Below are 13,281 nucleotides of genomic sequence, written 5' to 3' on the forward strand. Positions count from 1 at the left end.
GTTCATCCCACCCTGTTTCTCTTCTGCCTATCCTGGGTGCGTCTCTGGCTCTCCACTCAGTTCCTCCATAAAGTGACGAGAGAGAGAGAGAGAGAGAGAGAGAGAGAGAGAGAGAGAGAGAGAATACATTAGGTATAGAATATATTGTAAATGAAATACCGTAGCTTCAGTTGACTCAGTCAGATATGCGCATGTTCAATTAAACTGAACATATTCGAATTCCCCCCATTACTATATTTTGCTAAAGACAAGCCGATACATCTGCACACAGTGCAGCAACATCCAGCACTGCACGTTGTCATTTCCCACCAGCCCTTACCTAACCGACCATCACCACACACCATGTTTCCGGCCCAAGCAATGCGAACGTCAGAGGACTCACAGGGTCCGCAACAGCCGCCAAGATACACAACACACCATTTCCACCTGCAAGCCAGCAGTTGTGAGAACAGATGGACCTTGATACTAAACAAAGTTAAGTTTGCGAGTCATATTCTAAGGAGAGATTGAGACTTACCAAACAACTGATTATCTACCTTATCCCGTTCATTTTATTATCTTTACTTCTAGATTATTCTGCTTAGCTCAGGGGGACTTTTCATACTGGAGATATTCAAAACAGTATTCATAAACACTTCTAGATAAAAACATTGTAGCAGCCGTGGCTCAGTGGGTTAGAGCGCTCCGCTCTGACCGAATGGTGGGAGGATCGAATCCACCCAAGGGTCATTGGTAGACATCAGAAAGGGCATCCGGTCATAAAATGCTACACGCTCCAATCCAAAAGTCCTCTACCCAGGGGCAACGCCTTAGCCTTTCTGGGATATCTGGCGTAAAACTAAATGTCTTTCTAGAACAAAATATTTTCCCTTTTCTTTTTACAAATTCAAAACAAATTTTCCTGGCTTCGGGTAGACTTTATGAGCTTGCTGGGTTAGGAAAGCCTTTGTAAATCTCTTCAGCCCAAGAATACAATAAACACTACTTCATCGGACTGAAGGGATGAAAGTGTCTCGACGTATCGTTATCCAGCAATGACTACTTAGCCCTCAGTATATACACTAACCTAGGCTATAATACTCCCCTCTTCTCTCCTCCACCTCGCTGTCAGTCTTTCTCTTCTTCCGCCTCCATCAACTTTACCATTATTTTCCACCACCTTCTCGTCCCGACCCAATCCGATTGAGTACACTCTCCTCTGCGCTCCTTAACTGGAAACTAATTTAACTTTCCTTCCTCTAAGTCAAGGGGCAACAGTTTCCTTGATACTGTGTAGCCACTGCAGACGAACAGACACAAGTCAAGTTGGTGCACCTTGACTTGGCAGAAATTTTACTCTTGATGCAGCTTCTTTCCCACGACACAGTGCCCGAGTAAGACAATACATACTTCTATACATTCTTTCTGACCCTCGTTTGTGATTGACACCATGTTTTAGTGTTAATCTATTGTTATAACTCAGTATTCGAGAGAGAAATGCCAATGTTAGGCCAAGTTTAACTGGACAAAGTACGAATATAACTGCTCTAACTCACTCAGCTTTACAGAAGAATGCTTGAAAGCTATGTTCAGAATACTGCCGGGGGAAAAAAAAAATCGTATTCACCATCTTTAAAGTATGCTAAATCTTGATTCAATTTTGTCATATTATGCAGTCATATTTAAACGTTAAAGGAGTTAAAAGCTTGCTTAATAAATTCGGAACAAAACATGTAGTAGTATTTTTTCTATCGCAGCTGTACAGATAAACTAGCTCACAGTAAGACACGAGTGATGTGAAAATTAGTTCTTCACTAGGAGATTTTCTCTTAAGGTGAATAAAATCGACTGGTGACGTGTCGAATAGAATGAAAACGACGTCATCTTCATCATCTTCATCATCATCCCCATCACCGCCCTTTTGAATCCTTTCAGTGACTGACAACAATCCTCCGGCTCCTTATCTTCTTGCGCATCCTCCTGCCCTACCACATCATCATCATCATTGTTCATCATCCCGATCCTTTCGCCAACTACCAGATCTTTACCAACATCAATATCCCCGTCAGTCACCAGCACTTCACCATCAGCAATCACCATCCTCCTCCTCCAAGCCCACAACACCACCGATCTTTGACTGGCACTTTAGCCTCCCCTCACCGCCAGCAAAACAGGGTCATTAAGGGAGCGAGGCCATTAACCCGTCCAACCACGTGACGTATTTTTAGCTGCATTCTTGACATCATCGGCCGACGACCTTACTCACCTCACTACTGACTTTTCAAACTGGTGAGGTTAGACCTTCGTATGCTACATTTTTTTTTTTTCTATCACAAGACTTAATTTTTATCCTCGGTATGGACTTCTTGAGCTGGTGGAGATAGATACTGCCTTAGTAAATGCATTCACTACTCTTTATCCTTTTGGCTAAATTTGCGTGGAGATTACAAGAATAAACAACAATTACGTCATCAGAATTACCCGGTTTTCTTATTGTCGTTTTGTTCTTGCAGTCATCAGACAGTTTTACTCACTACTGTAGAACTGATTTTTCGAACTGGAAGGGTTAGATATAGCCTTCATTATTCTCTTAAGCAGGAGAGACCATTTCTAAAGTGAATGGAGTAGTTAGGGAGCAGTAAGAATAGTACAAGAACTACGTCATCGGAGTTGTTGATAGCTTTGTTATTGTGACGCACCTGAAACGTTAGCCTTGTGAACTGCAGACTGAAGCTGCCCTTCTCCTGCCCAACACCCTTCTTTTGGGGGATAAGGAGGCAGCTGAGGAAGTTTGTATAACCGGGCAGTGTAGCCGCCCAGCTATACCGGTGCCAGCACGTGAAGGCATTCCTCTCCAGCAAACGTCATCTGAATCAGTATCAAGTAGGTGGCAGCCGACGAGAGTGGGATAATGGAGGGGGAAGATGCTGCCATTCCTGATTCTACCCTTCATTACCATTCCCGATACTGGTGAGGTACTAATGGAGAGGACATGCTTGCCACGAAACTGATGCATGGGTAAGTCTAAGGGCCGTATAATTATACCTGAGATCGTGAAGATGAAGACAAAGCATAAATTCTGAACTTCATATCATAATTTCATAATGGGAAATAAAAGACCCTTGCCCTTTATGTTTCATGCTGACTATGTTGCGTACGGAGGAATGCAGTCAACAAAATTTCATATATTCGTGGGTGTTTAATACCGACAGACATTTATTGAAAGAATTATCGACTTACACGTTATGTAGTCAGTTGATAATACAGCTTTTTGTGTTGTCATGGTTAGGTTTATTTGTATATGCGTAATTGGTGTGAAGCTGCAGAGAGTGCAGTCACTGTTCATTCATGTCTCGTATACGACCTCTCCTCGGTCATCCACGTTTTCTGGACACACACACACACACACACACACACACACACACACACACACACACACACACACACACACACCATTCATTTCATCCACATTCCTTCCTCCTGTCACCTCATACTGGCCCGTCATCTCCCGTCCGATCTCGATCTCCCTCAGCGTGCTTCTCCCTCGCCTCGTCTCGTCTCCTTCAGTCATGTCTTTGTGCCTCGGGCGTTAATTATATTGAGTTTGAGTTCACGAGAGATTGAGGAGTGTGTGTGTGTGTGTGTGTGTGTGTGTGTGTGTGTGTGTGTGTGTGTGTGTGTGAATTATATTCTACCTGAATGGATGGGTGTTTGAGACGTGTGTGTGTGTGTGTGTGTGTGTGAATTATATTCTACCTGAATGGATGGGTGTTTGAGACGTGTGTGTGTGTGTGTGTGTGTGTGTGTGTGTGTGTGTGTGTAGAGAAAAAGAGAGAGAGAGAGGGGGGGGAAGTTAAACAGAGCCGAAATTAATGCAGAAGGATGAAATAGCAAACCACATGATCAATGGATATGATTTCGGAAATTTGGAATGGGAGTAAGATGTTTTTATTATTATTATGGGTGAGTTCTTGTTCTTTGCAAGGGATGTTGTTCATATTGGGAAATATCTTTAGTAGCGAATAGGTTAAAGGAGTCTATATGCGGTAAGAAAAAGCCCCTCTCCGAGACTAAGGAAAATCACCTGGTCGTTATAAGAATTAAGTGTAAAAGACGTCAACATACTGAAGGTGACATTATTTAACCCAAGAAAAACCTCTAATCCTGAAGGAGTAAATATTGTCTGTACCGAATCCCTGCAGTTCAAAAAGTTTATTCTAATCTTGAGACAAATTATCTGGTGGTAGAAAGAAGAAAATGCAAGAGCCACCATCTGTTGTGAAAAGGCTGTGAGGGAGAAGGGTTAATCGAAGCTGAGGGAAGGGAAAAAATTCACTTATTGAGGAACCGAGGGTGGCAGGGCAAGGGTGACAGTAGGGTGGCTTTATAAGGTCTCAAGGAGGTGGGTGATGGTGATCAAGATGGTTAGGATGTTGGAATGTTGAAATCTGTTTGGAATAATAATATGCTTTCGGTACATACTAAAGTGAAAATTTTCAAGTCCATGGTTAGACCAATTTTAATTTACGGGCATGAGTCATGGTACAGTACAATTGCAACAGATCAGAAAGTATTAGGATTTGAGAATAAATTACTGAGAAGGATTCTTGGGGTAAAGTGGCAAGACAGAGTTACAAATGCAAGAGTAAGGGATATTACGAGAGTGGAACCAGTTAATGAATATGTGAGACTGTCTCGCTGGAAGTGGCTGGGGCACATATACAGAAAAGAAGGTAGTTTAATACAAGATGTGCTAGAGTGGACTGCTAGAGGAAGAAGAGGTAGAGGTAGGCCGAGGGAAACCTGGTTGAGGACGATGAAAAAAGAAGCAGGAGAGGAGTGTTGGTGGGACCTGAAGGAGATGGCAAGAGACAAATATTGGTGGAGAGAGTTCATTGAGGCCCTATGCATCCCGTGGGGTGCCACAGGAAATGATTGATTGATATATATATAACTGAATAGTTCAAGAAGTTTCTCTTTAAATGAATATATTCTTCTGGAGATAGCAAGACTCTGTTAAATAATCCCTAATGTCTGTCGGTCTGACTTAGTGCCATGCACAACCACAGTTTTCAAACAACAGAATTAAATATATTCATGAGTATAGGCTAGATATGGCCCAGTGGAAGGTCACGAGCATCAAATGGACAGCGCAACTGCATCCCGTACACTCTATCAAAAATATTGATTTCAGGAAATAATTCTTGGCTACTTCTGATGTCGTACTATATAAGAGCTGGCAGTCTTGTTGCTATATCACGGTTAGTTGCACTAGGGAATTGTTTTGAAGAACTGGCACGATATAGAAAAAAAGTAATTGTTGTGGTTATTATTTCCATTCTTATTTTTATTGTTATTACTATGATAATAATAATAATAATAATAATAATAATAATAATAATAATAATAATATTATTATTATTATTATTATTATTATTATTATTATTACAAGCTGGTAGGTGACGATGGCCAGGTCTAGGTGGGCCGTTGCGGTTCAGCCTGTATACACAGAGGAGGACCCTTGGTTAGAGTCTAAAAATACCATCTCTCGCCTCTCTTTTGACGCAGACTAAACCACCCAGCCAACAGAAATAGTTCAGTACTTGCATAAACACTATCTATCTATTTATCTATATACCTAGGCTGCTTCCCCCAAGGAAAGGGAGGTAGCCGAGACAGGACGACACACTCCCCATTTACTCATCAATTCAAACACATTCATTCGCATCATAGCCCCAAAGGGGAGAAGGGACAGATCCTCACCGCTGCTTCCCCCAAGGAAAGGGAGGTAGCCGAGACAGGACGACACACTCCCCATTTACTCATCAATTCAAACACATTCATTCGCATCATAGCCCCAAAGGGGAGAAGGGACAGATCCTCACCGCACCACACCGCACAAGGGTCAACTGCTCATTGCAATCAGTGACATCCACAGCACGGCCCGACAGCAGAGCTGGTTTACCCCTACCACATCATAATAGACCCAGCCCCTTACCCGCACCTGACCTGACTAGCTGATCAGACCAAATGCGGGAGAATATCCCCTCAGGGCTGCGTCATCATTTATTCATTCACAGTTTCTCTCCATTTATTTTTGTCATGCACAGCCACTCTTCTTTGCTCAACAGACATCCCTCTCGCATCCAGCGCTCTCTTCACACTGTCCATCCATCCTATTCGTGGTCTTCCTCTCAGCCTTACACCTCCCACATCAGATCTAGTTATCTTTTTCACCAATCGCTCATTATCCATTCTCTCCATATGCCCAAACAATCGCAACACCCTCTGCTCAACTCTGTCAGCCATCTCCCGAACAACTCCAGTTCTCCTTGCACTTCATCATTTCGCACTCAATCCATACGCGTCACTCCACACATACTCCTCAGACACCTCATCTCCATTACATTCAAACTTTTCCTCTCTGCTACACCCATATTCCATGTTTCAGCCCCATATAACGCAGTCGGTACCACAACACCCTCATATAGCCCTCTCTTTACATCCATTCCAAGCGAACGACATCTAAACACTTTTTTCATTTCTCCCAGCACCTTACCTAAGTCATTCATTCTAAACTTCACTTCTGCATCTATTCTTCCATCCACAGCAACATGTGACCCTAAATATTTAAAACACTCTACCTCCTCAAGCAACTCGCCAATCAAAACTATATTCATCCCCCTATCATCTACCAACCTCGTATACTTTATCACTTTTCTCTTATTCTCATTTACTTTCAATTTCCTCCTTTCACACACCCTTCCAAACTCCTCTACCAACTGTCTCAATTTCTTCTCTGAATCAGCCACCAGTGCAGTACCATCTGCAAACAGCAGCTGCTTCAGATTCCACTCTCCACCATCAACATTCACCAGACTCAGACCTCCACCCAACACTCTGGCACTCACCTTCCTTACAACACCATCCATATAAATATTAAACAACCAAGGTGACATCACACATCCCTGTCACAGCCCCACTCTCACGGGAAACCAATCACTCACTGCATTTCCAACTCTTACACACGCTCTACTATTTACATAAAAACTTTTCACCCCTTTTAGTAACCTACCATCAAGTCCATACTGTACAATCTTAAAGTAGTCCACAAAGCCTCCCTATCAATTCTATCATACGCTTTCTCTAAATCCATGAATGCCCAAAACACATCCTTGCCTTTTGCTAAATACTTTTCACACACTTGGCTCACAGCAAACACCTGATCTACGCATCCCCTCCCTCTCCTAAAGCCATACTGCTCATCACCAATCACTCCCTCTGTACCCTCTCTAACTCTCATAATTAACACTCTACCATAAACCTTACCTACAACACTCAACAGACTTATACCCCTAAAGCTAGTATATTCATACTTATCATCTTTGCCTTTATACAACAGGACCACACAAGCACTTGCCCAGTCAACTGGCACCATACCTTTCACAAAGCACACATTCACAAATCTTACTAGCCAGTCAACAATAGTCACTCAACCACCCTTCAGGCATTCCACAGCACACCCATCCATACCTGTAGCTTTCCCTGTTTTCATCTCCTTTAGCCTACTGCCTTCTCCACTTCCTCCATCGTGATCATAAAATCATTCAACTCTCCCAACACATTTATTCCTTGCACCTTTCCATCCGCCACAATCTCAGCCACCGTTTCCTCCTCTACATTCAACAGTCTTTCAAAATACTCTGCCCATCTCTTCCTTACTGCATCCATCTCAATTAACATCCTTCCATCCTCTGCTTTTACTCGCTCTTCCTTCCCAGACTCTCCCTTTTGCACCCTTTTCACCTCCTTCCAGAACATTTTCTTATTCTGTTGAAAATTCTCAGTTAGCCGCCTACCCCACCTCTCATCTGCTGCCACTTTAGCATCACGCACAGCCCTTCTCGCCCTATTCCTCTTTTCCTTATACCTCTCATATGACACCTCATCCTTCCTCTGCAGCCACACTTCATATGCACGTCTCTTCTCAGCCACAGCCATACTTACTTCCTCGCACCACCATTCACTTCCTTTTCTTACACCTCCATCCACACGTCTCACACCACACACCTCTTCTGCATGCCCCACCACAGCACTCTTAAACAACTGCCATTCCTCCTCCACACTGCCATTTTCCTGATGTTTCATTGCGTTCCACTCATCTTTCAATTTCTCCTGATACTCTATCTTTTTCTCTCTATTATCCAACTCACCCACTTTCCAAACCTCCCTGCCACATCTAACCCTCTTAGCTCTCATCCATCTCTTACCTACTCTTAACTTTCCCTCCACCAGGTAATGGTCAGACATATCTCCACCCTCCCTTCTCGGAACTCTCACATCCAACAATCTTCCTATTACATTCCTAGACACAATCACATGGTTCATCAAAGCTGTATCAACAACCCTTGCACCCCCTGTCTCACCCATGTATACTTATAAATATTTTTCTTCTCAAACAGCGTATTTCCAATCACCATCTCCCGCTCAACACATCCCTATCATTCTTTCCCCATTTTCATTTCTTCCAGGCACACCATGCATACCAAATACTCCTTCAACTGCTACATTTCCCACTCTAGCATTCAGATCTCCCAGTATTACCACATTCACATTCGCTTCAAAACTCTGCAGACATTCATCAACATCATTCTAGAAAGACTCCCTCTCTTCTTCGTCCCTTTCACTACCAGGCCCATATGCACTCACAAACACCCACAACTCACGTCCAAATTTCGCTTTCACCCACATCAGTCTCGATGACACGTCCTTCCATTCAATCACACACTGCAGTACTTTCGGACACACTAACAAGGCCACACCTTCTCTTGCCCTTCCTCTGTCAACACCTGACAATCTTCCATTCACACGTCCAAACATAGACTCACCCTTCCCTTTCATCTTCGTTTCACTCAAAGCTAACACATCCAACTTTCTTCTCAGAAACAGATGCGTTTCTCCTCAATCTGAAAAGAAACAAATCGATATTTAGAATTTCAAAAAAATGATGCCAGGGCAGGCCACTGGGTCCAGAAAATTTCCGGACCCACGACCACGGAAGGGCCAAGTGGGCCGTTGCTAGGCAACGAAAGGTTTGCGGTCAAAACTAGGTCATAGATTGGACACTGTGTCCAGGTTTGGCTAGAATCGGTTAATTCTGAAGGATATAAGTGTCTGCCACAATTAAGCAAGACTGCTAGGGATGCTGAAGCCAATTTTCACAGGGTTGACTCTCGAAAATTAGAGGAGAGAGGGGTAAATGGATGGAACACTTCTGATAGGGAATCACTTCAAGATTATGCCTAAATAAGTCACAGTTTTCAGCGCCCATTATTAATGCTTCTACAACTCAAGACATGAAAAGTATGAAATAACATTTTTGTTTTTTCTCGCTGCTAGGCAACGAGTAGTGGCCGAGGGACCAAAACCTCGCCGACACAGTTAGGTCATAGGCTGCTCATTGTGTCCAGATTTGGTCGAAACTAGTTAATTCTGAAGGGTAGAAGTGCTTACCACAATTTAACAGGAATATAAAACCACAAGATTTCAAGACTACAAGAAAGAAAGAAAATGCGACTAACAATACGGGCGCATGGAGCTGGCCAGTTATTATTATTATTAGTAGTAGTAGTAGTAATAGCAGTAGTTGTAGTGGTATTACGATTATTATTATTATTATTATTATTATTATTATTATTATTATTATTCAGTAAAAGTAATATTACTTAACCTGTACCACATAAACTAAGCCTGGGTGCTTTGGGGAAGGGCACAGCCCTCGATCATTTCCGAACTAGTAAGAAAATATCACCAGGTTTCAAATTTAAGAAGTGGAATTTTGTATGGAATTTTGTATGGATAAACATGCTTGCTCAGTTGCGTTGTAGACACCATATAAAATGCACTTGGGGAGTCGAGGAGGAGAAACATCTTCAGTTCTTAACCAAAGATAATGTCTACAATGAGAGAGAGAGAGAGAGAGAGAGAGAGAGAGAGAGAGAGAGAGAGAGAGAGAGAGAGAGAGAGAGAGAGAGAGAGAGAGAGAGAGAGAGAGAGAGAGAGAGAGAGAGAGAGAGAGAGAAAATTCTTTAAGCGTAGATGCGAACAAAATATTTTCCTCCAAAATGAAGATCACATCACGGAGGGAGTCACTCGACACACGTATTGAGCCAGGTAGACGAAGTCGATGGTCATCGCTTCTGTACGAAATGTATCTGTGTGTGACTGTCTTTGTCGAGTACTCAAATCTCAGAATGTATTGTCTGAAGAAGGAAAAGTTAAAATAAAAGTTGTTTAGAGTCACAACTTGAGCTCACATGTCATTGAACCAGCACTGGGAGTAATCCAGGATGGATACATAAGAGTCAAATTTTCATCTAACAATATGATTCCAGTCTACTTGGCCCGCAGATTTTGTGAAGGATTGTCATGCCCGACAGATCGTGAATTGCCGTTACTAGTTACATATACAGGAAGTTGGAAATGGTGGTAGCAGTAATAGTAGTAGTAGTAGTAGTAGTAATGGTATCTATATTCTCATTACAACCAGTGTAGGAATATCACATAAGGATATGCGGACTTGTTCGGTGTTTTGTAAAAACCTTTGTATCGTCAGTTACATTTCTGTCCAAAGATTCCGATTCAATCGACATGCCTCCCGGAACACCTAACATCTTTACTAAAGTGTTAATGCTGACAAAACGTTACAGGAAAACTATATCCTGGGGTCTTGTACAACAAAATAAATTATCTGGACAATATTATGCATCCATAGACGTGGCCCTTCATATATCAAACTAGAAAGACCTGTGCGATGCATGGAAATTTAGTTTACCCTACAAACGCTCTCTCTCTTTCTCTCTCTCTCTCTCTCTCTCTCTCTCTCTCTCTCTCTCTCTATCAAAGTTCTTTGGATAAGCCGTAATCATTGTACCTCGCCTTGACGTAACCCAGCGAGGTATTGTTTTTGTCGAGTTTGTAAGTTTTTTTTTTTTTTTTTTTTGTTAGCAACATTATATATAGAAAAACGGCTGCATGAAATAAAGTGAAACTTTCAGGATATGTGGGCACTGGTCCCAAATGAAGGTGATTAGTCTTTGGAGGTAATCGAGTGACCCTAAAAGGTCAAAATCAGGGTCATGGATTTTCAAAGGTTATAACTTGAAACCGGTTGAATTTAGAGATATTCACTGTGAGAACAAACAGGAACTCGTAATATGGGCTTTCATTTAGCACCAAGTCCTTTGACCTTGAGTGACCTGGAAAGGTCAAACTCAAGGTTACGGATATTCAGGGGGCCATAACTCGAAACTCATTGAAGGTAGAGAGATATTTACTTTCATCAACATAAAGGAAGTTTCATATGGGTGTTTAACTGGTGTTATGACCTTTGACTTTAACTGACCTTGAAAGGTCAAACTCAAGGTCACTGATCCTCAGGTGGCTATAACTCGAAACTTAATGAAGTTAGAGATATTTACTATTATCAAGATACAGAAAGTTTCATGTGGGCTTTCATTTGGTACCATGACCTTTGACCTTGAGTGACCTTGAAAGGTCGAATGCAAGATCACGGATTTTCAGAGGGCACCATTACTTAAGCCTTTATTGTGTCCTGACAATAAATAGCAGTAACAATTAAGGTAAGTATTCAACTGCAATAAAATAACTCATACAGGACTGGTGTATTGGTATTAGCAGGGGTATTTTTACGACATGTCGGCGGGTCTTCTGGTAGATCAGTAAAGTCTGATTTCATGAAATTCAAATCCTTAAACTGTTCCCTGTCCCAGCGGGGATTTGAACCTGGGTTCGGTAGGACTGCAGGCCATCTCTCTACCGATTGAGCCACCGCCTTGCACCACTTGTTTGTTATTGTTTCACACACAGTTATTGTTACGTCCGTTATGATGTCTCACTTAAAGGCCCCCTTCGGCGGCCTCAGCTCGATGTCAGGTCATTTCCTATTTTCAGTTGAAAGGTAACAGAAAATTGAATTACTCATGCCATGAGTGAGATGGAGCGAAGAATTTTCCCTTATTTTTATCCTACTGGGACACCTAGTGAGGAGAGAGAGAGAGAGAGAGAGAGAGAGAGAGAGGCAGGATAGTAGTGTTTGCTGTTATACTATAATTATTATACTAAACCTTTCCCTGATTTTTATCCTGCTGGGACACCTGTTGAGAAAAGAGAGAGCGAGAGAGGCAGGATAGTAGTTTCTGCTATTATACTAAATAATACTATACAGTTTAGGAGTACATGGAGGGAGGAAGGAGAGGCGAGAGAGTGATAATACAACAAACACGTCACCCTTCTCTCTTCTGTCATGCAGGCGATTTCAATGCCGGACCAAGAACGAAACCGTCCCCTCTACTAAAGCAAATACGGTACTAAATTAAAAACAAAAGGCCAGAAATGAGTCATAACTTGGGAACCAGTGGCCCGATTGGACTGAAAATTGTTTTATTAAAGTTATAGCATTTTAGATGATACCTTGCTTTAAAAAAAAGAAAAAAAAATTGCTACTTTGCGCCGTTTTTGCTGTGTTGCGATAACAAACAAACAGAAATCAGATCATTATAATACAGATGACTTGAGTTCCAAACGTGAGCGGAACTATACAGAATCTTTTTTTTTTTTTTTTTTTCCTGCTTTAATGTCTTTCACATCAAAACCTCTTTTTTGTATGATATGGTTATCACTATATTAGGTAATTACTGCCACTATGATACACATTAATAGTCATGTTGCACTTCTTACTTTTCAACTCAACAGTCATGACGCTTCATGTACAATCGAAGCCTGTATCCACTCAGACATTCCATCTGGCCAGAAATAGATACAGCGATTGATAGAAAATAATTGGACTGGTTTCATTTTACCTCTGACAGAGAGAGCAATATATTTGTGTCCGTGTTTATACATACATTCAGGTCCAGGTAGGTCATGGTCAGCATAGAAATAAAACTAGTACGAGTATATTGGTGCATGGTCGCAACACCCAATTGCGACCTCATCCCCTCAGAAAATATCTTTAACCTGGCTCACCCGTGCAAGGCGCATAATAATGACGTCTCAGTAGTGAAGCAGTTAAAGAGACAGTAATTTAGGTGAGGCTTTTTGGAATGAAATTAAGTGATTTAAGCGTATAATGTATATGATTGATACTTGAATATGAGATATGAAGTAAAAATACGGAGCACAAGCTAAAACTGGGGAATGAAAGGAAGAACCTGCAGTTTAGACAGGTAGTGAGCTGAGCAGACGAACGTAATCAGCACAGGAATGGCTGGAGGGAAAGGA

This window comes from Coenobita brevimanus, chromosome 80, assembly GCF_032717465.1.
Source record: "Coenobita brevimanus isolate Jiangsu-jjx chromosome 80, ASM3271746v2, whole genome shotgun sequence".
Classification (NCBI taxonomy): Eukaryota; Metazoa; Arthropoda; class Malacostraca; order Decapoda; family Coenobitidae; genus Coenobita; species Coenobita brevimanus.